This window comes from Notamacropus eugenii, chromosome 2, assembly GCF_028372415.1.
Source record: "Notamacropus eugenii isolate mMacEug1 chromosome 2, mMacEug1.pri_v2, whole genome shotgun sequence".
Lineage (NCBI taxonomy): Eukaryota > Metazoa > Chordata > Mammalia > Diprotodontia > Macropodidae > Notamacropus > Notamacropus eugenii.
The window spans coordinates 384,323,475-384,351,067 of record NC_092873.1 but is presented as its reverse complement, the minus strand read 5'-3'; the positions used below and the strand labels follow the sequence as shown (position 1 = coordinate 384,351,067).

The following is a 27,593-nucleotide window of genomic DNA, read 5'->3' as shown; positions in this document are numbered from 1 at the left end:
TTAATTTGATTTTCTGTACATGGAAATAGCTATCTCTAGTAAAGTATCTCATTCCACAGTTTTTATGATAAGAAGCAACTCTAATCAGAAACTTCCAGGGATCAGAATCTACTTAAATAATTACCAATATTCTTTCCCAATATACAATAGAAGTCTCAAGCAGGGAATAGGTACATTTCTTTAACCAAAGCAATTGAGAAAATTTTGTGCTCCAGAGTGAGAACCGTGGTCAAAAACTAAAACTAAGGGAGCAAACATGTAGTAAAGTCTTCCAGCACAATGCATTCCAGTTATCTGCTGGTAAAGAGACTGAGAATCAGGTCAGATACCTAGACTATGTCAAATTTGTAAGAAGAGTCATAGGCATCTATACTTTGAAAATAATATTTATTCTGCTACTTAAGACAGGAGAGAGTACAGTGGAGAACTTTATACCTGGATTTGAATAATTAACTTCACAAATACAAGATGAGGGACTGTGACTAAAAAGCAGTTAATTTGAAAAAAAAAATTGTGAGTTTGAGTGTACTACAGGCTTTATAGAAGTCTGCAATATACCATGAGAGTCAATAATTATAGTTACCCCAAAGTGGGATTGGTGGCTTTTCCTCCCACTAGAGGTCTTCAAGAAAATGTTGGGTGCAGGAGATAGTAGGCATCTTTCAGAGAGGATTTTTGTTCAGAAATGGTTTGGACTAGTTGACTTCAGAGATTACTTTTGTTTCTGTTGTTAAGAGGCATTGAGGGGTTGCAGTGGACAGAATGTTAGACTTGGAATCAGGTAGACCTTAGTTTGAGTCCTGTCTCAGATACTTGCTAGCTGGGCAAATCAGTTAACCTCTCTGTGCATCAATTTCCTCATCACTAAAATGGGGATAAGAATTGCACCTGCTTCACAGTGTTTCCATAAGAATCAGAAGAGTTAGCATGTATAGAGTGCATCATAAACCTCAGAGCACTCTACATGTACAGTTATTGTTGTTATTATTGATTGTTACCATAGTAAACCCTCTACAGGGGGATTCACGGATGTCTGGAGGGACTGCCTATTGATCAGCACATGTCTGGAGAATTTCCTATAACATTTCATGAGGATGTCATAAGACAGAGACCATATAAGTCTATTAAGTATCTCTCCTCATGCTACCTAACTTGCTTATTTTGTTTGATGCTTTTTTATTATTGATCAATAAACAAGTATTTAAAAAGCACCTACCTGTATGCTAGACGTTAAACCCAGAGCTACACAAATACAACAAATTAAACAATCCATACCCTCAAGAAGCTGATATTTTTTTTATTGGGGAATATGCAAGGGTGTGCTAGTAAATGTTTAACAACTGACTGAAAAAAATGTACTTTTAATATACTTTTAAATTTAATCTGCATTATTTTTTTCTCCATCACTTTCTTAAGCCCAGAGAGACAACAAAAGAATAAATTATGCCCTAATTTGTAGCCTTTGTTAATTTCTAAGGTGTAAATATTTATGTTAAAAATGTAACTGCTATTGTTTGTCATTTGTTCTCAAAGAGGACCAATCAAATCAGGAAGGTGATGACTTGCAAGTGATTTGGTTTTAAGTGAGAAAGGGCTGTGCAAAATCGACAGCCTCACTTTCTCTTCTGGTGCCATCTGGGTCCAGTGGCAGATGACTGGAGATGGCCCTGGATGTAGTGGGAGACCTTGGCCTTTGTAAACTAAAGTTTTTCCCAGGTCTCAATTTAACTGAGGGAATGCCCATTTAGTCATTGAGGCTAAGTAAGAAATAAGGCTAAAAAAGGCCTCTTTTATGTAGCTGAAAAAAAAAAGTCATTCTGGGAGCGTTTGACTCTCAGGATTTCTGGTCAAAACAGAAACAATTGCTATTTACACTCATCCTGAGGCATCTAAACCCAAACAAGGACCAAGTGAGGCTTGGGTTGGGACCTATTGTTGGCCAATCAGTGAGAGACAGAATGATTTGGATTTCAATTAGCTCCATTGAATCCCAATAGACTTTATCAAAACCTGGGTTTCCAATGCTGTATTTCAAGAGAAATAAAATGAAATCCATGGGGCAAAAGAGTTAATAGTTCCACTAAGCCATTCACAGCATTGCAAGGACCTAAAACATTTGCAAAAGACCATCCACATCCAGAGAAAGAATTATGGAATTGGAACGCAAAATGAAGCAGACTATTTTCTCTTGTGTTATGTTTTGTATTGTTTTGTTTTTTTCTCATGGTTTCTCCCATTCATTTTAATTCTTCCATGCAACATGACTAATGTGAAAATGTGTTTAATAAGAATGTCTGTGTAAAACCCATATAAGATTGCATGCTGTCTTGAGGAGGGAGGGGGGAAAATTTAAGACTTATGGGAGTGATTGTTGAAAACTGAAAACAAAGAGTTAATAGTCCCAATTTTTTTAATGATAAGATAAATAAGTAGGGAAAAGAAAAAAAGAAATCTACCCTGTAAACCCCAAGATACTCTGTGAGATTTCAGCAATCAAAATTTATATTCCTTTGGGCACAGCACCAGCAGGTAAGGCTTTGTGGGCAGAGAAAGAGGAGGATTTAACAACAGGCTTTGAGAGTCAGTTTCAGCTGACTCCAATATACCTCGAGAATATGCTACTTTTTGCATACAATTTGTCATTGGTAATGTGCTGTAGCCTATCACATAGGTCTCTATCACTCTGGTTGGTCTGAAAACTTGGTTCTTTGAAGACTTTACCAGTTTCACATCTAGCTCCCCCAACCTACAGCTCCTTAATACCTGACACTTCTCAGAGAGTCCTGTATCAGCCCCAGATTTAGGCCTACTCATCTCCCAACCAATAGCTTCAGCCCAAGGCCTTCTCCAGTGCCCAAGAGTCCTTTCTCAGATCAGACCCATCCTAATTAACTATGCCCTAATCCTGTCCTGACTCCTATAGGCCATAATGTTGCCTGTTTCTGCTTATTGTGAGGTGAGCCTCTGAGTCCACAGGATTCAACATCTTTGCCAGCTATGAGGTGAGATAATTTAATCATCTTCAGCCACTGATACTCTGCTTGGATTTGTTCTTCAGTGGTTAATATAATTCCACCCCATCATTCTATTCCCATTCCAGTGATCTTGAACTCCAAGTCGTTATTACACACACACCTCCTTCCCTATCTCCCACTGCTCACTCTCTTACTCCCATCCTCCTTAACCCTTCCACTCAAATTTTCCATCCCATACTAGGGAACTTCAATGTACATATTGATATTCCCTCAAATACCTTCATTTCCTAGTTGTTCAATCTACTCAGTTCCCATAATCTACTCTTTCATTTTGCTTCAGCTATACACAATCAAGGGTGGGTCATACCCTGGATCTTATCACCACTTAGAAGTATTCCGTTTCCATGCTCATGAACTATGAATTTTTTTATCTAATTATGACCTTTTATTCTATCTTTCCTTCTGCCTTATGACTCCAACCTTGTTCTCTGTCCTTGTTGTTACTTATAGTTCCTCTACTCTTCAGTTCTTTCCCAGACCATCACCCCTTCATTGGCTATGCTCTACCCCACTTCCCTATCTCTATCCCTTGATATCCCAATTCTATCTTATCCTCTTGAATACCTTGTTCCTTTGTCCTTTTGCTATAATATCTTGCTAAGTCCCAACCTTGGATCACTTCTGCCACCCAATGTCTTTGGTCTTATTCACATGCTGCTCAGCAGAATTGGAGAAAATCAAGAAATCATGCTGACTCTATAACAAGCTTATGTTGTTTAATCTTAGATAGGCCCTCACTGTATCAAGGTAATTCTTTCATATCTTTCTAATTGATTCACTATTCCACTCACAAAAGTGGCTAGTACAAACTTTTTCATTTTTCCTGAAGTCTCCTCTCTAAGCACCTTGCCTCACATTTCATCAAAACACACACACACACACACACAGATACATACGCACACACACACACACACAAACACACAGTCATGCTTCCACTTACAATTAATGTTCTTGGGATTATTTTAGTTAAATCCTTGTGTAGAAATCCCTTTACTTTTCCCTCACGACTATTTTTTGATGCTTCATTCTTAATACATTATACTCCTACTCAATATTTTGCACGAGTTTATCTCTAAATTGGTACTCTTCATGGCTGCTACATCAAAGCCAGTGAGGTGGTACAATAAATAGAGTGCTTGTCTCGGAGTCAGAAAGAACTGAATTCAAATCTTGCCTCAGACACTTGCTAACTTCCAGGATCATTATGTAAATGTGAATTATTATTACCTTATATTTTTGAAGAGCAGATTTTTAAAAGATCAGAGAAAAGAAAACTTCTCATGGTTGAAGACCCTGATTAGAATACAGCTCAAGAAGAAAGGGAGGCTTTCAAGAATGAAATTTTGATAATATAAAAAATGAATGATCCAACCATCTGCCAAATTCCATCTGTTCCTTTTCCAGATTTCTCAAATATAGCTTCTTCTTTCCATTTATACAGCTCCCATCCCACTTCAGGCCTTCATCACTTCTTGCCTATATTATTGCAATAGCCTCCTAATTGATCTTTCTGCCTCAAGTCTCTTCCCATTCCAGTCCATTGTCCACATAGCTAACAAAGTAATTTCCCTAAAAGCACAGGTTTGGTCAGGACACTACTACTCAGTAAACTTCTGTGGCTTCCTATTACTTCTAGAATCAAATATGAATGAAATGCTTGTCACTTACAAGTTCTTCACAGCCTGATCTTGTTCTATATGGTAGCGAGGTGGTAAAAAAGGATAGATTGTTAGAGTTGGAGTCAGAAAGACGTGAATTTGAATTCGAACTCAGACAACAACTGTGTGTCCCTGGGAAAGTTGCTTAATATCTCACAGTCAGTTTCTTCATCTGTGAAATGGGGATAATAATATCATCTAACTCAGAGAGTTGTTCTGAGGACTTAATGAGATATATATGTAAAGCACTTTGTAAATCTCAATATATATACATATATATCGACAACATATAAATATTGTTGTTAGTTGTTATTATATTTCTAATCTTCTACATTAATCCTCTTTATGTATTCTATGGACCAGCCATGTACAGTTGTTTGTTATTTCTCACACAGAACTCTCCATTTCCCCTCTCCTTGTCTTTGCACTGGCTCTCCCCTATGCCTGGAATGCTCTTTCTCCTCACCTCTACTTCTAAGATTCTCTGGATTCCCTCAAGGTGCTGCTCAGACATTACCTTTTATGGGAAATCTTTCATAATCTCTTTAGCTGTTAGTATGTTCCCCTCAAAGGTTACCTTTTATCTCTTCTGTATGCATCTTAAATCATATATGCTTATTCATTGACATTTGAGAGGGAAAGAAGGAAGAAGAGGGAGGATAAGAGAGAGTCACACAGAGACAGAAATAGAATGAGAGAGACAGAGAGACAGAGACACAGAGAGAGACAGATACAGAGACACAGAGACAGAGAGAGATAGACACACAGAATGTTCAAGTTCCTCAGAAGGGAAGGAAGGGGATGAAGGATACAAATATGCAAATAGATGAGTTGGCCTTGGGAAAGAGGACAACTTCTTTTGTCATGGACTGGAGCAAAGTAGGAGAGAATGAGGGATGCCAAAGAGGGATTTTTGAGGTATGAATTAAAGGAAAAGAGAAAAGGTCCTCTTTTAAAGGACAGCAGGACACATGGGGTTTGAGGGAAAAAAAGAGTTTGGAATAGCTATTATTCCAAATTGGGGGAGAAGAAAAGTGTTCCCTTTCTCCTTCCATTTGCTCCTTATCCATTTTTCCCAATTTAAGTTCCTGGGTTTCTTCATATGAATGTATCTTTTAAAAATATGGTTCTGTTTTACCCCCTCTTATTCATTCCTTTTGAATAACGTATGATTTTTCAGTTTTGAGTCTCATTCTATCAAGTTTCAGTGATACTTACAAGGTCACTGCTAGCTCTTTGTTTTAGGAGCTCTAATGCAATCTGTTTATTACTTTCAATTTGTATATTCATATGCAGAAGACACACTGGATTGGATCTGGCCCTGGGATTTCTGGGAGATTGTCTCTCCAAAAGCTGTTTGGTGAAACACTTTCCAGACTGAGAGAAGCACTGTCATTTGTGATGTAGCCCCCAGCGTGGACGAGATACTCACTGCAGAACCCAAGTGATAAAGCATCCTGGAAGACATGATAGAAAAGCTAAGTTGTCGAGTGAAGGTAAAGAGGGAGCTTAGGTCATAGCAGTGAATGGCTGCAGAGTAAAAAGGGGACTTATGGCCATGCCCCATCCCCTCAATGGTTTGGAGATATTGCTTTTTTTTTTTTTTTAAAGCAGGCGAATAGTTTGAGTTGAGAGCAGCTGGGGAGAAAGGCTTTCTGAAATCCTTGCCTATCATTCTGTTGAAAATGATCAAACCCCAGCTAAGAGATCCAAGAAACATCTGGTTCTAGAGGCAAGTCTATTAAGAGTCAATTAGAGTTCACATGCCTCCCTAGAAAGTGCTGTGAGTGACTGAGATAATCCCCTTCTGCAGCATGTAGAGATGGGAGGTTTATGTTACAGCAAAGAACAGTCTAATATCTTTAAGCTTGGGAGTAACTGGAGAAAGAAAGAGGTTAGACTTATGATCTTCTGTTCCCTGTGGATATGGGATGTTGTGAAATACCTTGCTTGGGCCACAGCTGTTGGTGTGGGTTGCTGAGGTCTTGTTCTTTTAAGAAAGTTATCTTTATTCTTTAGTATTAAGATGAAATCTAAGTAACTTATTAAATCCTGAATCAAAAAAGCAATTAAAAGATTGTAAATGGGTGGGAGCAAAAAGAATACCTAGTACTAAGGAGAAGTAGAAGGAGAGCAGGTCCCCATTCCCTCCTCTCCCATTAAGAATAATAACTAACATTTGTGTTAGTTATTATTGTATGTTGTATTAAGTGTGTTGCACTTACTATGTGCCAAGAACTGTTCTAATTGCTTTACAATTATTATTTCAGTTGATCCTCATAACCACCCTGGAAAATAGGTACTATTATGATCCATATTTCACAGATGAGGAAACTGAGGGAAAAAAAAGGTTAAGGGATTTACCCAGGGTCACATATCTAGAGTACCTAAAGGTTAGATTTGAACTTAGATCTTCCTGACTCTAGGTCTGTATTTTTTCCAAGGCACCACTTAGCTATCCCATTATATCCTGTTCCCTCTTCTTTCTCTTCCTCTTCCCCTTCCCTCTTTCTTTTCTTCCTCTTTCTTCCTCTCCCCATTCTTTCTTCCCTCCCCCTTCCCCATTCTTCTTCCTTTCTCTTTCTGTATATATATATATACACACACACACACACACACATTTTATACAAATACATTGTTTTTATCTATCTGTCTATCATCTATCTATCTATCTATCTATCTATCTATCTATCTATCTATCTATCTATCTATCTATCTAATTACCATCTGAAGCCATGGGTTCTGTTGCAGTCTATCACCTCAGATATTTTCTTCTGTGAATTACTTGTCCTTTTGTCTGACAGTCTTACTCAACCACAGGGTAGTAGCAAGACCATTGGATTTGGAATTAGAAGACCTGGGTTCAGTTCTGGCTCTGTCTCTACTTGCCTGAACTTAGATAAGTCATGGAAACTTTCCAGACCTGAGTTTCTTCATCTATAAGATGAGTGAATTAAACTGGATTTCCAAGGCATCATCCAGCTCTATTGTTGTACATGCTAATCTCTGATTCTAAGATAACTACTCTTCTTTTTTTGACCACAATTCTCCATCGTTGTTCTTTTCTGCACAAGATGCTTCATCCTCCAAAGATGAGCTATTCTTCTGTCTATAGGAAGAGTGCGAAATGTATAATATACCTCCAAATCTTCATTTCTTCCTCTTTATCACATTTTTCCACCCTCCAATCTCTTAAACTGCCCTCTGCCTCTTCACCTCCTCTCTCTTCTTTGATTCTTGGTTGAACTATTTTTTACCCTATTTCTTCAAGGAAATCTTTATTTTCTCTGACAACCTGAAGAGCAAAAAACCACATTTTTTTAGCCCTTTCATTTTTTCTTCCAGGAAGGAGAATAATTTCATACCCTTATAAGTGCTTCTTGATATGAATGGGGAGCCCAACATAATATTCTCTGCAGGTTATTGGAAAACTCCTTCCCACTGTAAGGATTTGGTTGCCTTGCAGCCCTGTTAAATGAAGCAACTGCAGGGCAGTGCAAGACCCCTGACTCACCCCATCAAAGTGAGATTTGCAATAATGGCCAAAAACTACGTTTCCCGCTCTGTTAATTTCAGTTTCCTCAACTGAATGGTAATAAAATGAGAATGGTAATAACAGCTACCTTACAGAGTTATTGTGAGTATCAAATGACATGGCTAGTTTCTGGAATGTAGTAGGTGCTATATAAATGCTTATTCCTTATGCAGTTCCTCAGTCTGAGGAACTTTTTTTTCAAATCTCTGTAATTATTACTTTGTTGGTATCATCCAAGATTCAGATGTTCAGTATTCCTTTTGGATCATACATAAACAAACACAAAACTGACAAGGAATATGAAAGCAAAAAATTGTCTAACAAAACAGTTGTTCAGTCATGTCCAGTTAGTTCTTTGTGACCCCATTTGGGGTTTTTTTGGTAAAGATACTGGAGTGGTTTGGTTTGCCTTTTCCTTCTCCAGCTCATTTTACAGATGAAGAAACTGAGGCAAACAGGGATAAGTGACTTGCCCAGGGTCACACAGCTACTGAGTGTCTGAGACAGGATTTTAATGCAGGTCTTCCCAACTCCTGTCCTGGTGCTCTATCTACTGTGCCACCTAGCTGCCCAGTACTTTATGACAAAAGTCTGTAAAATTATAAGAAGACTGTTTTTAAAACATTGACACTTAAGAGAACCATAATTTCAAAACCACCAAATTGCCAAATTGTTCCACTAAGTTTTAAGTAGGTAAATGTGTGCATGATTAGTTTTAATAAATATGCTGTTAGCTTTGGTTTTGGAAGGAAAAAAATATTTGATCAAATTAGACAGTTGGTCTAGAAACATTTTACATTAATACCAAGTTGAGGTTAAAAAAAAATTAAATTAATTCCACACCTAGTAGGAGTCAGGACTAAACCTAAACTTTGACCTACACCCCAGCTCCAGGTGCCCTTCTCTCTCCCCCAATGCCCAGTTCTTCTTTACCCAGATAGAAATCTGATAAAACCTCCCCTAGTTCTATCTTCCTTCCTTTGTTCCTTCGTTCCTTCATTTGTTCGTTCGTTCGTTCCATCCTTGCTTTCTTCCTTCTTTTCTTCCTCCCTCCCTCTCTCTCTCCCTTCTTTCTTCATTTGTTTTTTATTAAATAATTACCAATCAAAATAAAAAACATTACAAAAATATGCATAGATAAGTGAAGCAAGCTTCTTCGTGGGCCATCATGTCCAGAAATGTCAGTCTTATTCTCTATTTTGAATTTGTCAGGAGGTAGGCAGCTTACTTCATCCTCTGGATTACTGATTTCTTATTGCACTCATGGAGCTCAGAGGTCTAAAGTCTTTCAGAATTATTTTCCTTTATGATAATGTTGTCATTGTATAAATCGCTCTCCTGATTCTACTCAGTTGACTCTGCATCAGTTCAGAACTTTAAGAACTTGGTCATTTTTTATGATACAATAATATTCTATTTTTCTTTATGAATTTCTTTTTAATTTTTATTTTCAGCTCTAAAAATCTCTCCTTCCCTTTAGCTCCTCCATCAACTATTGAGAACGCAAGCAACATGCTACCCATTGTACATGTGAAGTTATGCAAATCATATTTCTAAATTAGAGACTTTATTTAGCAAAAATAAGCAGACGACACATAAATATACAAGGTATAATACAATATAAAAATTAGTCACCTAATGAATCCTATTCCCCAATTTTCTTTCTTGTTTACTTTGATGCTAATCTTTAAATATCTCCCTCTACACTCCTGGAAACATGGCTCTTTGGAAGATTAATTAACACTCTCCTTCATCCTCCATATATGTTGTGCAAACTATAGGTCACTGCAGAATTGCCTTACACACATGTTGAAAGCAAAATTTTTATCCTCAGCCATTCTTGTTGGTAGAGCTGTCATGGTTAACTCTTCTGGTAAACTGATTGACAAAGTGACTGTTTTCCATATCTGTTTACTCCTTCTGAGACTCAATATCTGGGAACTCCCAAGTGAGGTTTAATTTATTTATTGCAGACTTCCTACCTTTTCTCACAATGTGATATTAGCTTGCTCGTCCGTCTTTGCTTGGCAATTAGCAGATTCCTGCCAAGCTCTAATGAAATTAGAAGCTTCCCTCAGCTGTCCTCTGTGCTAAGATCTGAAGCAGAAATACAATTGTCAGCAAGGTTTTATCAAATCAATCTTTTAATTAAATAAGATAATTGTCCACCTCTCCTTTTCCTGTTAGATATCGCCTCATTCCTTACTGGTCCAAATATTCTCTTTTTTTTCTCCTGAATCTTGCTCCTCCCACTTTTAGTTACCTCATTCTCCCTGGTCTTTTTCATCTGTTTAAACATCTCCCTTGGTGTCAGAGAGCAGGCAGGTTTGGCAAAGCTGAAAAGGATGGAGTCATATAAGGGAAAGAATTTTCTCTTTTAATAGTTTTCTGAAGAGTTTGAATTATTCCTGGGTTGCCATGCCTCCTCCCTCCTTCATGCACTCCCCCAACTGAATTGCTGAACACGAGCAATTTAAGGTGGCAGGAAGTGAAGTAGCCTGGTAGTCAGATGACTAGAGTTCAAATCCAGGCACTGATATCGTCCGTGTGACCTTGGGCAGGTCATTTAACTTCCCTTTCATCATCAGTAAAACAGGGCAGGGGATTGAACTAAATGGCTTCTGAAGTCTCTTCCAGACCTCTCATCCTATGGTATCTTCTGCAGGATTCCCATTGGGAACTAGCTTCTTCATGGCTTCTATTGGTTGTATCTCTCTTAGTGAGTGAGGCTGTATCCCTCCAGGACCAGGGGATCCAGTCATGGACTTATGGCATGATCTTTTTGTCTGTGCCCTTGAAAGAAGGTTTGAATTTTGAAGCCCCATTGTGCACTACTTAACCTCTATTTGTCTTACTTTCCTCATCTGTAAAATGGGAATAAGAATAGTACCTACCTCTCTCTCTTGGGCTTGTGACAATCAAATGAAATGATACTTGTAAAGCATTTGGCACAGTGTTTGGCACATGTTAAGCACTGTATAAATGGTAGCTATTATTATTATTATTATTATTATAAAACGCTTGTTATTATCTTATTAGTGGAGCCAATTTAGTATTTTATAGGGCACCTTGATGGCACAGTGGATAGGACATTGGGCTTGAAATCAGGAAGATTCATGTTCATGAGTTCAAATCTGACCTCAGGAATTTACTAACGATATTTCACTTAACCCTGTTTGCCTCAGTTTCTCTTATATAAAATGAGCTAGAGAAGGGAACGACAAACTAGTATCTTTGTCAAGAAAATCCCAAATGGGGTCATGAAGAATCTGAAATGACTCAACAACACATGGAGTATTTCAGTGGTTGTGTTACCCTGGATAAGTCACTTAACCCCTGTACTACAGGCAACTTTCTAAGATTATTTAAATTGCTTGCTGAGGTTGACCTGCATCGATAGGGTGAATTTCTTCACTGAGAGTGCCCTGTACCAGTGAAATCATAGCCCTAGTGCTTATACCTATTCAATTAGTGGACCCAATAGCACAAGGGTGTGATGTGGGACCAGCTGATATTTGTTGGTTGAAACAGATGTGAAAAGCCAGGGGCTTATGGAACACCATGAGCTTGCATTCCAAGAGTCACCCAATTAGTTGATCTACAAGCACCCACTATGTGCCAGGCACTGTGCCACAAAGACAAAAAATGAAACAGCTCCTACCCCCAAGTTACTAAGTTACTTGCAAGATCCTTGGATATGTTTCCCCTTCTTGGTGAGCTTTTGTCTTTGATATATAGTAGCTTTGTCTTGCCACTAAGATAAAATAAAAATTCTTCTGCTTAAAAGACACTTACAATACTCTTCCAGCAAACCTTTCCAGTCTTAATTTACATGAATCCTCTTCACATCCTCTATCTTAGAGTCAAATTGGTCTACCTGCATTTTTCTGGACTCAGAGAACCAAATCCCATTTCTATATGTGTTCTTTATATCCTCAGTACCTTTCATATATAACCACTAGACAGCTAGGTGGCACAGTAGATAGAGTACTGCACCTGAAGACTGAGAGACCTGAGTTCAAATCCAGTCTCAGACACTTACTAGCTCTGCAAATCTGGACAAGTTATTTGACTACCGTGTGCATCAGTTTCCTCAGCTGTAAAATAAGAATAATAAAAGTACCTACTTCCCAGAATTGTTAAGACAATGAAATGAGATATTTGTAAAGTGCTTAGTAACACAGTATAGGAGCTTAAGAAATGTTTGTTCCTTCCTTCTTATCCCCTGTTGGATTGGTTAGGATAAGACCTCTGACTAATTGAATTTTGAATGTCTTTACTTTCTTGGCATTTGTCCCTGTAGTTATAGCCTTATACTTCCTCATTCCTCCAGACTGATGGCCTGCCTAATGACAAGCTTCTGGGACTGATGAATACTGTAGGACATCCCTTTCTTAGCTGTCATCTTGTTGCTCATTCCTGAGATGATTGTTGGCAAAGCACTGGGCTTTGTACCCAGAACCTCCCTGTTCCGTTAACCAGCTGCTTCTACAGATAGGCTAGACCCTAATCAGTTGTCTGTGTTAAAGGTTGACTCATAGGTGGATGTTTGACATAGAACTAGTCTGCCACCCCATGTTATTATGAAACAAGGCAGGAGGAACTGAGTGGACAGTGGTTTACCTGGATCCTGACATCCCTTTAATAACCTGGGCTCTCAATGATGAGATTGACTGATTAGCACTATTGATTGGCCAGCTGAAGAGCAACATGTTTTCTTGCAGTTCAGAAGCCTGTATTGTTCCTTTATAATGAAAACTAAAACTATTTAAAATGAATTTACTTGGAAAGTATGTAATTATTATCTGAATATACAATTCTTGTTGTTGCCCAATTATTTTTTGCCACCAGATCAATCCACTTTTTTTTCTGTTTTCTCTTTTTTTTCTTATACCATCCTTTATGCTTCTTCTCCTACAAAATTCTTGTTGATTAATGAGTTGCAACCTGCTCATTCCAACCAATTCTCTGTTGTACTTTGGGTCACTCTCAACTTAAATTCTTTGGATTATAGGCTCATAAGATCAAATATTTGGAAGTTTAAAGGACCTCTCATCATCTATTCCAATATCCCTTTTAACATAGGAAAAAACTGAGGTCCAGAAAGGGTGACTGAACAGGTTTATATGGATAGGAAGTAGCAGAACATCATGCTGTATTTCCTGAATCTCAACCACATATCATCAATAGAAAAATGTCAATGCTAAAAAAGATGGCTTTTGTTTCTGGGAGAAGCTTATAATCATTACAAGAACTGTGTAAATTATCCAAGACAATACAACTGGCTTTACTTTCCTTTTTTTTCATTCTGGACCCAGGATTTTATAGATAAGTTAATGAAGTTTTAGAAAGAATAATAAAAACAAATCCCACTGTATGTATATCTTGGTCTGAAACTATAAGTAGTCTAATTCCATGTAGGCTGACATCTGTTGAGTGATTATAAATCTCATTTATGAAGCTCTGCAATGTTTCATTCTTATTTTTTCTTTTTAAAAATATTTTATTGATATCTTTTGTTTTTATATAACCTAAATTTCCCCAGAGAGCTATACAATTTAATAAATATTATTTTTAAAGAACACAAAAAAGAGGAAAAGAAAAAATCAGCAAAGCTGATCAATACTTTGAAAAAGCCTGAAAATATATATTATGTTCCATGCCCATGGGACCTCCCACCTCTGCAAAACAGAGTGTCTGTGTGTGTGTGTGTGGGGGGGGGGTGTTGTTTTCTCATATCTTCAAATTCAGTTTTGATTTTTTTTGTGGTTATTCTTTCCATTTACATTATTGTGGCCATTATGTATTGATTTCTGGATTCTGTTTACCTCACTGATTCAGTTCATGTCTTTCAAAGTTTCTCTGTATTATCATATTCATCATTTTTAAAGCATATTTCTTAAAATAATATTTCATTATATTCATATACTACAATTTGTATAGCAATTCCCCAATTGATGGGTATCTATTTTGTTTCCAGTTCTTTGTTACAACAAAACATGATGTTATAAATATTTTGGTCTATGTGAAGATTTTCTTCTTAGCTATGACCTCCTTGGGGGTATATGATGTATTATTTTTCTTGTTTTTTTTTTTAATTTCTAGAAATTTTATGTATCTGTGCCTCAACTACTATACTTGTTACTATTGCCCAGTTTCCTAGCCTCCAGTCTCTTTTCCTTCCAGTTTTTGCTGTAGGCAACACTGCTGCCTAATTGATCTCATTCATTGTACCACTCTGATTACATCACTCCCCTACAGAGAGCTTGTCAATGTTGGATGTTATAGAGAGGATTTTTATTCAGGTAGAGATTGGTACAGATAAGCCTTGAAGTCTTTTCCATCTATGAGAATCTATTATTCTGAGAGTTGACATATTAATAAAGAAACTGAGCTTTATAATTAGTCTAAAACCAGAAGATATAACGAAATAGTAGCTGAATGTATTGATAACTCCTAGATTCTAATTGGAGAAACAAATAAAAAAGCTGGTAGAAGTCTTTGCATTGTGTACCCAAAGGATGCAAGAAATGTGAATTCATGTAATGCCTTATCTTATAACCTTATAGTGCTCAAAGTGAGTATGAACAAAAAAATGTTTACAAAGAGAATTGCAACCTACAGGTCAACACTCGTTGTAGTGGCTATAGAGGTAGAGAAAATCTATGAAGAAGTCAGCAAGATTTTCCAGACTGAGTCATTCTGTGTTGTGCCTGCATGTGTGCATGCCTGCATGCATATGTGTGTATATACAGTAGAACTAGGTAACTTCAGTGCAAAGGTGAGTACGAAGGAGGATCTTGAAAAATATTTTAAGTTATATGGTTCTGGACTAAGAAATGAGAGAATCTACAGGTTTGTAAATTCCTCAGAAACCTCATCCCTACATAAACCTTCTTCCAGGATGAATGTCGGCAGATTCTGAACATGGTAAGCATTGTACAAAAAAAGTTGAATAGACAGAAAATTATAGGATAATGATATGAAGGTTATGACTGATTCAACTGTCTCCATGCAGTCAGACAACAACTGGTAAAAGCAAAGGTTGAAATAAGTACTAAATAAAAAGAAAGAAGAAAGGGTAAGAAGAAACTTCACATAATAATGAGGTAGTTTTAACCTGACTTATTCAAATAAGCTATTGACACTAGAAATGGAAAATGGATAAAAGAGAAGTCATCAGTAGGGACTACCACCCTTTCCTATAGAAGTTTAATTAGTATAAATCCAAGAGGAACTGCCCCAAAGTGCCTAGAAATTGTTTTCCCTAGGAAAGAGTTTCCTTTTCAAGAGGGGAGACACAATAGCTGAAAGCAATGTTACTTTAAAATGAAATTTTAAAATGTTATATAGGATTTTTGGTAGAAAATTGTAAGCACACAAAGCACATAAAATATCTAAGTATGGGCAGCTAGGTGGTGCTGTGGATGAAGGAATCAGGAAGATTCAACCAGATGAGTTCAAATCTAGCCTCATTTACTAGCTGTGTGATCCTGGACAAATCACTTAACCCTGTTTGCCTCAGATTCTCATCTGTAAAATGGGCTGGAGAAGGAAATGACAAACCACTCCAGTACACTTGCCAAGAAAACCCCAAAAAGAGTCAAGAAGAGTTGGACATGATAGAAATGACTTGACAACAAAAATGGTCATTTGACAAGAGCAAGAAATGTATAGACCCCTATGTTTTGCTAGTACCCTAGTACTTGAGACCCAGAGGAAAGCCATGTCTGAAGGATTTTATAGTAAGACATGGACAAAAAAGAAACATGATTAGAGAGAATAGATAGGTTTGTTGCCTGTACCATTTGAGGAAGTACTCCCATGGATGACTACAGATTCCACAGAAACTTCCCAACGTGGCTTCTTCCTGTCTTTCCAGATGTCTCACATGTTGCTCTCCTCCACCCACTGTATGATAGAGACATATTGTCCTACTTGCTATTCAATACAAATGAGACTCCAACTTCCATTTCCATTCTTTTCTATAGACTGTCCCCAACCTGGCTGGAATGATCTCCTTCCTTACCTTTACCTCTAAGAATTCCTGGTTCCCTTCAAAACTCAGTTCAAATGCCATCTTGCACAGAAGCCCTTTGCTGGTCTTGTTCACCCTTCCCCTCCCCAAGATGCTAGAGCCTTCCCCTCTTAGGTTACTTTCCATTGCTTCTGGATGCATATTGTACATACTTAGTATTTTACATCTCACCAGCACATAAACTCCTTGAAGGCAGGGACTGTTTTTGCCTTTAAATGTATCCCAAGTGCTTAGCATAGCACCTGACACATAGTAAATGCTTAATAGTGGTTATTGATTGATACGTTTTAGTTATATTGCTATTTGGCTTTTCAGGGTTTTATATCTTGCCTTTCAAACAAGACTATGAGCTTCTTGAGGGCTACTATCTAATCTTAGCTGTCTTTGTAACTCTCTCATCCATTCTCCTAACCCCATAGTTCCTTAAGCAGTTTCTTACATAAAGTGATGGCTAAAAAAAAATGTTCTTTGAGCAATAATAATAGCTAGCATCTATATAGCATTTTATGGCTTACAAGTGACTTACACATACTAACTCATTTTATCCTTAAAACACTATTAGGTGTATTTATTCCCATTTTACAGTTGAAGAAATAGGCAGACAGAAGTTGTATGACTTGCCCAGAGTCACATGGCTAGCAAGAATTTGAGGCTGAATTTGAACTCAGGTCTTCCTGTCTCCAAGTACAGCACTCTATTCACTGTACCCATCTAGAACTACTTATACTTGGGGACTGGTCAAGTTATGATTAATTGACTCACATGAATTAAATTCACAAAAATCTAATTAAAACCTGAATGAAAATTAGATTTTGGAGGGCTACATTTGTCAAATGATCAGAATGCTTACAAATACTCTCTAAGATACCATCTGATTTCTGATTTCAAAGTACCTGGAGAACTGACCTAGTAATCAGAGTGTTATTTGGTAAGTAGTGAAGTGCTGAGGGATAATTTATCTTGATTAATTGTATTAGAGATGGATAAATGGATTCTATACTAATAAAAATATCTAACATTGTGTGTTTTAAAATTTAGAAAGTATTTTCCTCTCAACTAGCCTGTGATGATGTTAGCTAACTGTGTGCCAGAAACTGTAGTAAGTATTTTACAAATATTATCTCATTTGATCCTCACAACAACTCTGAGTGCGATTATTATCCCTATTTAACAGATGAGGAAATTGAGGCAAAGAGTTTAAGTGACTTGTTCAAGGTCACGTAGCTTGGAAGTGTCTGAGGATGGATTTGAACTCAGGGCTTTCTGATTTCAGGCTCAGTACTCTATCCACTTTACCACAAGTTACTTCTATAAAATATAAGTAAACTTATAATATTGTATGTGATAATAAAATTACATATATGTCATATATTATATAATTAAATAATATACATAGTATAATATGATATAATGTATTAAATAATATGCAACCTATAACATATGATATATAATATATTAGATTATATATAACCTTGAATATATTATATATTACATTTGTATACAGCATATCACATTGCATGTGATATGTAATATAAAACCTAAATATATTATCTATAACATGTAGTATTAAATATATAAGTGATATAATGTCATATATGCATAGTTACATATAGAATGCACATAATTACTATAATATACTATAAATGTATAACAATGATATATTTATTGTATTTTATTATGAGTACATTAATATATTATATCCTTATGTATGATGAATAAATATCTTTTTATCTCAATTTTATTATGTAATATATGATATGCTGCAGGTAGGTGGCGCCATAGTGCACAGAACACCAGGGCTGGAGTCAGGAATATTCATTTCCCTGAGTTAAAGTTTGGCCTTAGTTGCTTACTAGAAGGGTTACCATGGCAAGTCACCTAACCCTGCTTGGCTGTTTCTCATTTGTAAAATGAGCTGGAAAAGGAAACGGCAAAGCACTCCAGTATCTTTGCTGAGACAACTCCAAATGGGGTCATGAAGAGTCAGACATGACTGAAATGACTGAATATCATATGATTTTATATCCCATACATTACATAATTATATAGATTTATAATAATATAATATATTGATACGTTATAATACACAATATAAATAACATAATATAGTTATATTACATAATATAATTATGTTATTATAATACATAATATAATTATAGATTTTTAATACATTATAATACCTAATACAACAATCATATTATGGATTTATAATACATTATGATACATAATATAATTATACATTAGAATACAAAATTATGGTACATAATCTCCTTTCCTTTCCTTTCCTTTCCTTTCCTTTCCTTTCCTTTCCTTTCCTTTCCTTTCCTTTCCTTCCCTTCCCTTTCTTTTCCTTCCCTTCCCTTCCCTTCCCTTCCCTTCCCTTCCCTTCCCTTCCCTTCCCTTCCCTTCCCTTCCCTTCCCTTCCCTTCCCTTCCCTTCCCTTCCCTTCCCTTCCCTTCCCTTCCCTTCCCTTCCCTTCCCTTTCCTAAAGGAAACCAGTCCCTGCCCTCAAGGAGCTTATATTCTAACAGGTGGGAAGACAGCATGTATGTCTATGTATCTCTAGAAGATACATACAAAACAAATTCAAAGTTGCCTTAGAGGCAAAGTATTAGCAGAGGAAAAATGGTCCCTGCAGAAGGGGGTGGTGAAGTAATGAAAAAAGCCAGAGGTTCTAAGAGGCCATAGTTGAGGAGAGATAGCATTCCAGGGATAGGGAAGAGCTGGTGCAAAGGCCTTGAGAAGGAGTGTCATGAGGGAGAAACAACAAGTAGGCTAGTGTAGCTAGGCCATACAGAGAATGCATGGAAGGGAATGATGTGTAATAAGACTGTAAAGAGAGGGAAAAGGGGGGCAGAGCCAAGATGGCGGAGTGAAAGCAACGACTCACCTAAGCTCCTGGAAAAACTCTGGATATATCTGGGGGGAGAGTCTGACCAGACTTTGGAGGTGTAGAATCCAGTGGGAGACGGACTTTGACAGATTCGGAGCCCAGGCTGGACTGGAAGGTCCACGGGAGGGATCTGTTCCGCGGGGGTAAGAGCCCGGCGCACAGCGCAGCGCGGTCGGCGCGGCAGGGCGGAGGCGACCCGAGGGGCCCGAGAGTGGCGGGCGAGACCAGCGGAGCAGGAGATAAGCCAGGCCGAGCCAACGATATCAGCGCAACAGCCTTTGAAATCTTCAGCCTAAAGACGGGACTTCAGTGGGTCACTACTTGAACATCCAGGAGCTGGGATGCCGGAGTGATCAGTAAGTGCTCTCCCCTCCCCCCCGATGACCGTGAGGGAACCATAAAATTCTTCCCCAGATTGATCCTGGATCAGTGGGAGCAGCAGAAGGGGGCGGGTGGTCTCATAACACCAGAGGCTGGAGAGGTGGCAAAGGGGGATTCTTCCCACCGTGGTGGAGGCTATCTGGAGGGACAGACCACCCAGGGCAGAGAAAAATTCGCACTGAGACCCAAGCAAGCCTCAGCCCGGGAGACGAGCCCCAGGAGGGGCGGGAACACGCATTAGCCTCTAGGCGTGCCCCAGCCCTCCAGGGGAAAGGGAAGACAATAGGGAAGCTGGGATCACCATCCCCGGACCTTGCCTTTGCCTCAGGCCAGCTGAGGAGATATCCTGAGACCAGACCACCCCTCGCACACACCTATCAAGCTAACCCCAGGGTTGATCTGGGAAACAACAACAACAACAACAACAACAACAAAAAAAAAGCCTGCTTTTAGCCTAGACAAACATCAACTCAACTTAAAAGATCTGTATCTTCTGACTGAAAGAACCAAAAGCTACAACACTCAGCCAACATCATGAATCGGAAAAAGCAGACGAAAAGTGAAAAAACCATAGAATCTTTCTATGGGGATAAGGACCAAAACACAAACACCAAAGAGGTCAGAGCTGAGACTGTACTTCCATCTGAAACCTCAGATGGGACTATGAATTTCTCGCAAGCACAACTAGATTACCTGGAACGTCTGAAGAAGGATATAAAAGAAAAACTGGCCAATGATTTTAAAACCATAAAAAAAGAATTCACTGATGAGAACATCAATCTGAAAAAGAAAATTGAAGAAATGGAAAAGGAAGTTCAAAAATTAACTGGAGAGAATAATTCCCTAAAAGGAAGAGTTAATCAAACGGAAAAGGAAACTCAAAACCTAATAGGGAAAATTGATCAGATGGAAAAGGAAACCCAAAACCTAACTGGGAAAATTGGTCGAATGGAAAAAGAAGTACAAAAATTAAATGGAGAAAATAGCTCCTTAAAGGGAAAAATTGGCCAGATGGAAAAGGAGATGCGAAAGCTAACTGAAGAAAACAATACGATCAAGATTAGAATTGGGCAAGTAGAAACTAATGACTCAATGAGGCAACAAGAATCAGTCAAACAAAATCTAAAGAATGAAAAGATAGAAGAAAATCTAAAATATTTAATTGGAAAAACAACTGACCTGGAAAATAGATCCAGGAGAGAAAATCTAAGAATTATTGGCCTGCCAGAAACCCATGATGAAGAAAAGAGTCTGGACAATATCTTCCAGGAAATCATCAAGGAAAACTGCCCAGAAGTACTAGACTCAGAGGGCAAAATAGTCATCGAAAGAATCCACCGTTCCCCACCGGAAAGGGATCCCAAACTCAAAACCCCAAGAAATATAGTTGCCAAATTCCAGAGCTATCAAGTGAAGGAGAAAATACTACAAGCAGCCAGAAAGAAACAATTTAAATATCAAGGTCACACAGTCAGGATCACACAGGACCTTGCAGCTTCTACATTAAAAGATCGAAAGAATTGGAACCCAATATTCCGTAAGGCAAAGGAGTTGGGACTCCAACCGAGGATCAACTACCCAGCAAAGTTCAGCATAACATTTCAGGCAAGGAGAAAGTCATTCAACGAAATAAGGGATTTCCAGAGCTTCCTGACCAAAACACCAGAACTCAATAGACAATTTGATCTTCAAATGCAGGTCTCCAGAGAATCATAAAAAGGTAAACAGAGGGGGAAAAAACAAAAACAAAAACTTGCAACTCAATTAGGGCAATCTGTTTACCTCCCTGTAAGGGAAGATGATACCTGTTAATCTTGAGAACTGTGCAGCTATTATGATAAAAGGGATATATGTAGAGGGAACGGGCATAAAGTAAATGATGTCATGGCAAAAATATGATTTAAGTATGAGAAGGGAATGTAATAGGAGGTGTGGAAAGGGGGAAGCAGAAAATGGCAAATTATATCACAGGAAGAAGTACAAAACCATAGTAGAGGGAAGGAGGGGAGGGAGATGAGCATTGTTTGAGAGGTACTCTCATCTGATTTGTTCAAAGGAGGGAACAATAACCTTAAGCAGATAATCCTAACTAGCTCTATAGGTAGTAGGAGGGGAAGGGGGAAGAAAGGGGAGGGTGGCTAAAAGGGAGGAAAGAAGCAATAAGAGTAAAGGGGACTAAAAGGGAGGGGGGCTAAAAGAAGGAGGGGAAGGCTGCAGGAGGAGGGGGAGAAAAGTGAATACTATTGAGGAGGGGAAGGGAGACGGGAGAGTTAAAAGCACAAATGGTGGGAAAGAGGGTGGAGGGAAATACACAGATTGTAATCATAACTGTGAATGTGAATGGGATGAACTCTCCCATAAAACGGAGACGGATAGCAGAATGGATTAAAAGCCATAATCCAACAATATGCTGCTTACAAGAAACACATTTGAAACGGGGGGATACACATAGGATAAAGGTCAAAGGATGGAGCAGAATATATTGTGCTTCAGCTCATGTAAGAAAGGCAGGAGTAGCAATCCTAATCTCAGACAAAGCAAAAGCAGAAATAGATCTAATCAAAAGGGATAAGGATGGAAACTATATCCTGCTAAAAGGCACCATAGACAATGAAGCAATATCATTACTAAACATGTATGCTCCAAGTGGTATAGCATCCAGAATCTTAGAGGAGAGGTTGGGGGAGTTGAAGGAAGAAATTGATAGCAAAACTATACTAGTGGGGGACCTCAACCTCCCCCTCTCTGAACTCGATAAATCCAACCTTAAAATAAACAAGAAAGAGGTTAAGGAGGTAAATAAAACTCTGGATAAGGTAGATATGATAGATCTTTGGAGAAAATTAAATGGGAATAGAAAGGAATATACCTTTTTCTCAGCGGTACATGGAACATTTACAAAAATTGACCATGTACTAGGACATAAAAATCTCACAATCCAGTGCAGAAAGGTAGAGATAATCAATGCATCCTTTTCAGATCATAATGCATTAAAAATTACATGTAATAAAAGGCCATGGAAAGAGAAACCAAAAATCAATTGGAAACTAAATAATCTAATTCTAAAGAAGGATTGGGTTAAAGAAGAAATCATAGAAACAATCAACAACTTCATTCAAGAGAATGACAATAGTGAGACAACGTACCAAAACTTATGGGACACTGCAAAAGCAGTTATTAGGGGAAGTTTTATATCTCTGAATGCTTACATAAATAAAATAGAGAAAGAGGAGATCAATGACTTAGGCTTGCAGTTGAAAAAGCTAGAAAAAGAACAAATTGAAAATCCCCAAGTAAATACCAAATTAGAAATACTGAAAACCAAAGGAGAGATTAATAAAATTGAAATAAAGAAAACTATTGAATTAATAAATAAAACCAATAGTTGGTTTTATGAAAAAACTAATAAAATTGATAAACCTTTGGTTAATCTGATCAAAAAAAAGAAAGAAGAAAACCAAATTACTAACATTAAAAATGAAAGGGGTGAACTCACCTCCAATGAGGAGGAAATTAAAACAATAATTAGAAACTACTTTGCCCAACTTTATGCCCACAAATTCGATAATCTAAACGAGATGGATGAATATTTTAAAAAATACAAATTGCCCAGATTAACAGAAGAGGAAGTTGAATACTTAAACAACCCCATCTCAGAAAAAGAAATTGAACAAGCCATCAATGAACTCCCTAGGAAAAAATCTCCAGGGCCAGATGGATTCACAAGTGAATTCTATCAAACATTTAAAGAACAGTTAATTCCAATACTACATACACTATTCTTGAAAATTGGGGAAGAAGGAGTCCTCCCAAATTCTTTCTATGATACAAATATGGTTTTGATACCCAAACCAGGAAGAGACAAAACAGAGAAAGAAAATTATAGACCAATTTCCCTAATGAATATAGATGCAAAAATTTTAAATAAGATTTTAGCAAAACGAATACAGCATCTAATCACGAGATTAATACATTATGATCAGGTAGGATTCATACCAGGACTACAGGGCTGGTTCAATATTAGGAAAACTATTAGCATTATCGACCACATCAACAACAAAGCTAACAAAAACCACATGATTATCTCAATAGATGCAGAAAAAGCTTTTGACAAAATACAACATCCATTCCTACTAAAAACATTGGAGAACGTAGGAATAAAGGGAACTTTCCATAAAATAATAAGCAGTATCTATCTAAAACCTTCAGCAAGCATTATATGCAATGGGGATAAGCTAGATGCATTCCCAATAAGATCAGGGGTGAAACAAGGTTGTCCATTATCACCACTATTATTCAATATGGTACTAGAAATGTTAGCTGTAGCAATTAGACAAGATAAAGATATTCAAGGAATTAGAATAGCCAAAGAAGAAACTAGGTTATCACTCTTTGCAGATGATATGATGATTTACCTAGAGAATCCCAGAGATTCAAGTAAAAAATTACTTGAATTAATAAACAACTTTGGCAAAGTTGCAGGGTACAAAATAAACCCACACAAATCCTCTGCATTCCTATATATTAGCAACAAAGTTCAACAGCAAGAGATAGAAAGAGAAATCCCATTTAAAGTTAGGTTAGACAGTATAAAATACTTAGGAGTCTACCTGCCAAAACAAACCCAGGGACTATATGAACACAATTACAAGACACTTTTTGCACAAATAAACTCAGATTTAAGTAAGTGGAAAAACATTAGTTGCTCATGGGTAGGCCGTGCTAATATAATAAAAATGACAATTCTACCCAAATTAATATACTTATTTAGTGCCATACCAATTAAACTATCAGACAATTACTTTCTAGAGCTGGATAAAATAATATCAAAATTCATTTGGAAAAACAAAAGGTCCAGAATATCAAAGGGACTAATGAAGGGAAATGCTTGGGAAGGTGGCCTAGCGCTACCAGACCTCAAACTGTACTATAAAGCAGCAATTATCAAAACCACTTGGTATTGGCTAAGAAACAGAGAGGTAGACAAGTGGAATAGACTTGGCACTCAAGATGCAGTAGGCAAGGAATATAGCAACCTTCTGTTTGATAAACCCAAGGACCCCAGCTTCTGGGATAAGAACTCATTGTTTGACAAAAATTGCTGGGAAAACTGGATAACAGTGTGGCGGAAATTAGGCATAGACCCATACCTGACACCGTACACAAGAATAAAGTCCAAATGGGTACATGATTTAGGTATAAAGATTGATACCATGAATAAACTGGAGAAGCAAGGAATAGTGTATTTATCAGATCTATGGAGAAGGGAAGAATTCTTTACTAAAGAAGAGATAGAATGCATTATGAAATGCAAAATGGATAACTTTGAATACATTAAACTGAGAAGTTTTTGCACAACCAAACCCAATGCAACCAAAATCCGGAGGGATGTAGTAAATTGGGAAAAATTTTTTACAGCTAAGCTCGGGGATAAAGGCCTCATTTCTAGAATATATAGAGAACTGACCCAAATGTATAATCATACAAGTCATTCCCCAATTGATAAATGGTCAAAGGATATGAACAGGCAATTTTCAGAGGAAGAAATTAAAGCTATCTATAATCATATGAAAAAATGCTCTAAATCACTATTGGTTAGAGAGATGCAAATCAAAACAACTCTGAGGTACTACATCACACCTATAAGATTGGCAAACATGACAGAACAAGAAAATGATAAATGCTGGAGAGGATGTGGGAGAGTTGGAACACTAATTCATTGTTGGTGGAGCTGTGAGCGCATCCAACCATTCTGGAGAGCAATTTGGAGCTATGCCCAAAGGGCTACAAAAGTGTGCATACCCTTTGACCCAGCAATATCGCTACTAGGACTATATCCCCAAGAGATCATAAAAATGGGAAAGGGTCCCACATGTACAAAAATATTTATAGCAGCACTCTATGTAGTTGCCAAAAACTGGAAGTCAAGGGGATGTCCATCAATTGGGGAATGGCTGAATAAATTATGGTATATGAATGTAATGGAGTACTATTGTGCCATAAGAAATGATGAACAAGAAGACTTCAGAGAGGCCTGGAAGGACTTATATGACCTGATGCTGAGTGAAAGGAGCAGAACCAGGAGAACTTTATGCACAGCAACAACCACAGTGTGTGAGAGTTTTTTCTGGTAGACTTAGATTTTTGTAATAACACAAGAACTTCTGAAAAAAAAAAAAATCCCATTGGTGGACCTCAAGGCAAAAAGCCTTCCACACTCAGAGAGAGAAATATGGAAGTCACTCGCATAATGTAGCAGATCATGTTTGTGTATGTGTATCTGTTTGTGTATCATGTTCTGATTTGTTATACGGATTCTTTCATTTATCTTAGTCTGACTACATAGCATGACGATAGTGAAAATATACTCAATAGGAAAGTATATGTAGAATCTATACAGAATTGTATGCAGTCGTGGGGAGGGAGGGAGGTAGTGGGGGGTGGGTGGGGAGGGATATAATCGCAATTGTATGGCAGTGATTGTTAAACATTAAAAAAAATAAAAAAATTAATAAAAAAAAAAAAGAGAGGGAAAAGGCAGGTTGGGAAGGGTTTTCAATGTTAAAGGTTAATGTTTGATCTTTGAAGTAGTAGGGAACCACTTAAATTCATCGAGTAGGGAGGTGACAGGGGGAGATCTTTGTTTTTGCCTGCTGGGCAGAGGCTGAAGATTTGAGGCAAGGAGACCAGAGTGGGGCAATTACAATATTCCATCTGCTGGATGATGAGGGGCGAAACTTGCGTGGTGGCCATGTGAGCTGAAAGGAGGAATAAGAGAGATGCTGTGGACATAGAAACAACAAGATGTGTGGTAACTGTTACGACAGATGAGAGAGAAAGAGTAAGAAGCTGTCACCCAGACTGTGTCTTTGGTTGGTGGTCCCTTGGCTCCCTGATCACTTCTTAAAGGGGCCTATCCACTCAATGGGCTTTACCTTCCACTAAGTGAGTACATGAAAAGGCTTAGCCTGAAAGTCCCAAGGTCTCCCAGTGCATCCTGGGTCATCTCCAGTCATCCTGATGGATATCTGGTCACTGGATTCAGATGGCTCTGGAGGAGAAGTGAGGGTGGTAACCTGCACAGCCCTCCCTCACTCAAAACAAAGTCAAGTGCAAGTCATGTTATTATTTCTCTGATGGCATGGTCTTCTTTGAAAGTGAAGGATAAACACACACAAGTACATAGTATAACACATTACATTTTTACATAAATAACATATATGTAATATATAACATATTATATGAATGTGTTATATTTATGCTGCTTTTGCTGACTAGTATTCTCACCCTCAGTCTGGGCTCACTAGGAGACAGACAGAAATTTGAGCACCTGAAGTGTATTGAGGTCATCATGAATGTCCTTAAGCCCCTGGAGGTAGGGGAGTGTGTCCTGGAGTAGGGGTCTGTCTCACTGGCAGCTATTGCTTGGTGGAGGGGTTATTCCTCATTGGAAGTTGGTGCTGAGGGTTGAGACACTGCTGATTCTGAGTGGTCTTGTACTTTTGGAGTGATCGGTCATCATGGCAGGAGATTAGCAGGGGTGGGAGATGTTGTTGCCATGGAACTGAATTCTCAAACAGAATAGCTAGAGGAAGATTCCCCAGCAGAGACCATGGTTACTCTCATGACATCACCATTCACAAGATGACTTCTCTTAATTGAGCCCAAGCAGCAAAGAACGAAGGCAACAATTTTTAAAATTATAAAAAATAAAATAGAATACATAATTATAAAATATAATATCTAATATAACATGTATATGACATAACTTATTATTACTTTATTTATAAATTTAGCTATTATACCAGTGTAGTAAGCTATATGAGGGCAGTTCAGATAGTACCAGTCCCAGAGTCAGGAGAACCTGAGTTAAAATACATCCTCAGACATTTCTTAGCTATGCGACCCTAGACAAATCACTTTAAAACAAGTTTGCCTCAGTTTCCTAATTGGTAGAAATAACTGGAGAAGGAAATGACAAAGTAACCTCATATCTTTGTTAAGAAAACTCTAAATGGGGTCACGAGGAGTTGGACACAACTCAAACAATTCA

The 27,593-nt window shown here is 37.8% G+C and overlaps 1 long non-coding RNA gene across 1 annotated transcript in view; it reads right to left on the bottom strand.

Moving 5' to 3' along the window:
- Positions 1-27,088, bottom strand: part of LOC140524082 (uncharacterized) — a 28,828-nt gene extending 1,740 nt beyond the window's left edge. The window contains exons 1-3 of the long non-coding RNA XR_011973559.1: positions 26,871-27,088; positions 10,211-10,325; positions 5,912-6,150 (exon numbers count right to left, since the gene is read on the bottom strand). This is a non-coding gene — a long non-coding RNA (uncharacterized lncRNA). The remainder of the gene's footprint in view (positions 1-5,911; positions 6,151-10,210; positions 10,326-26,870) is intronic.
- Between the last annotated feature and the right edge of the window lie 505 nt (positions 27,089-27,593).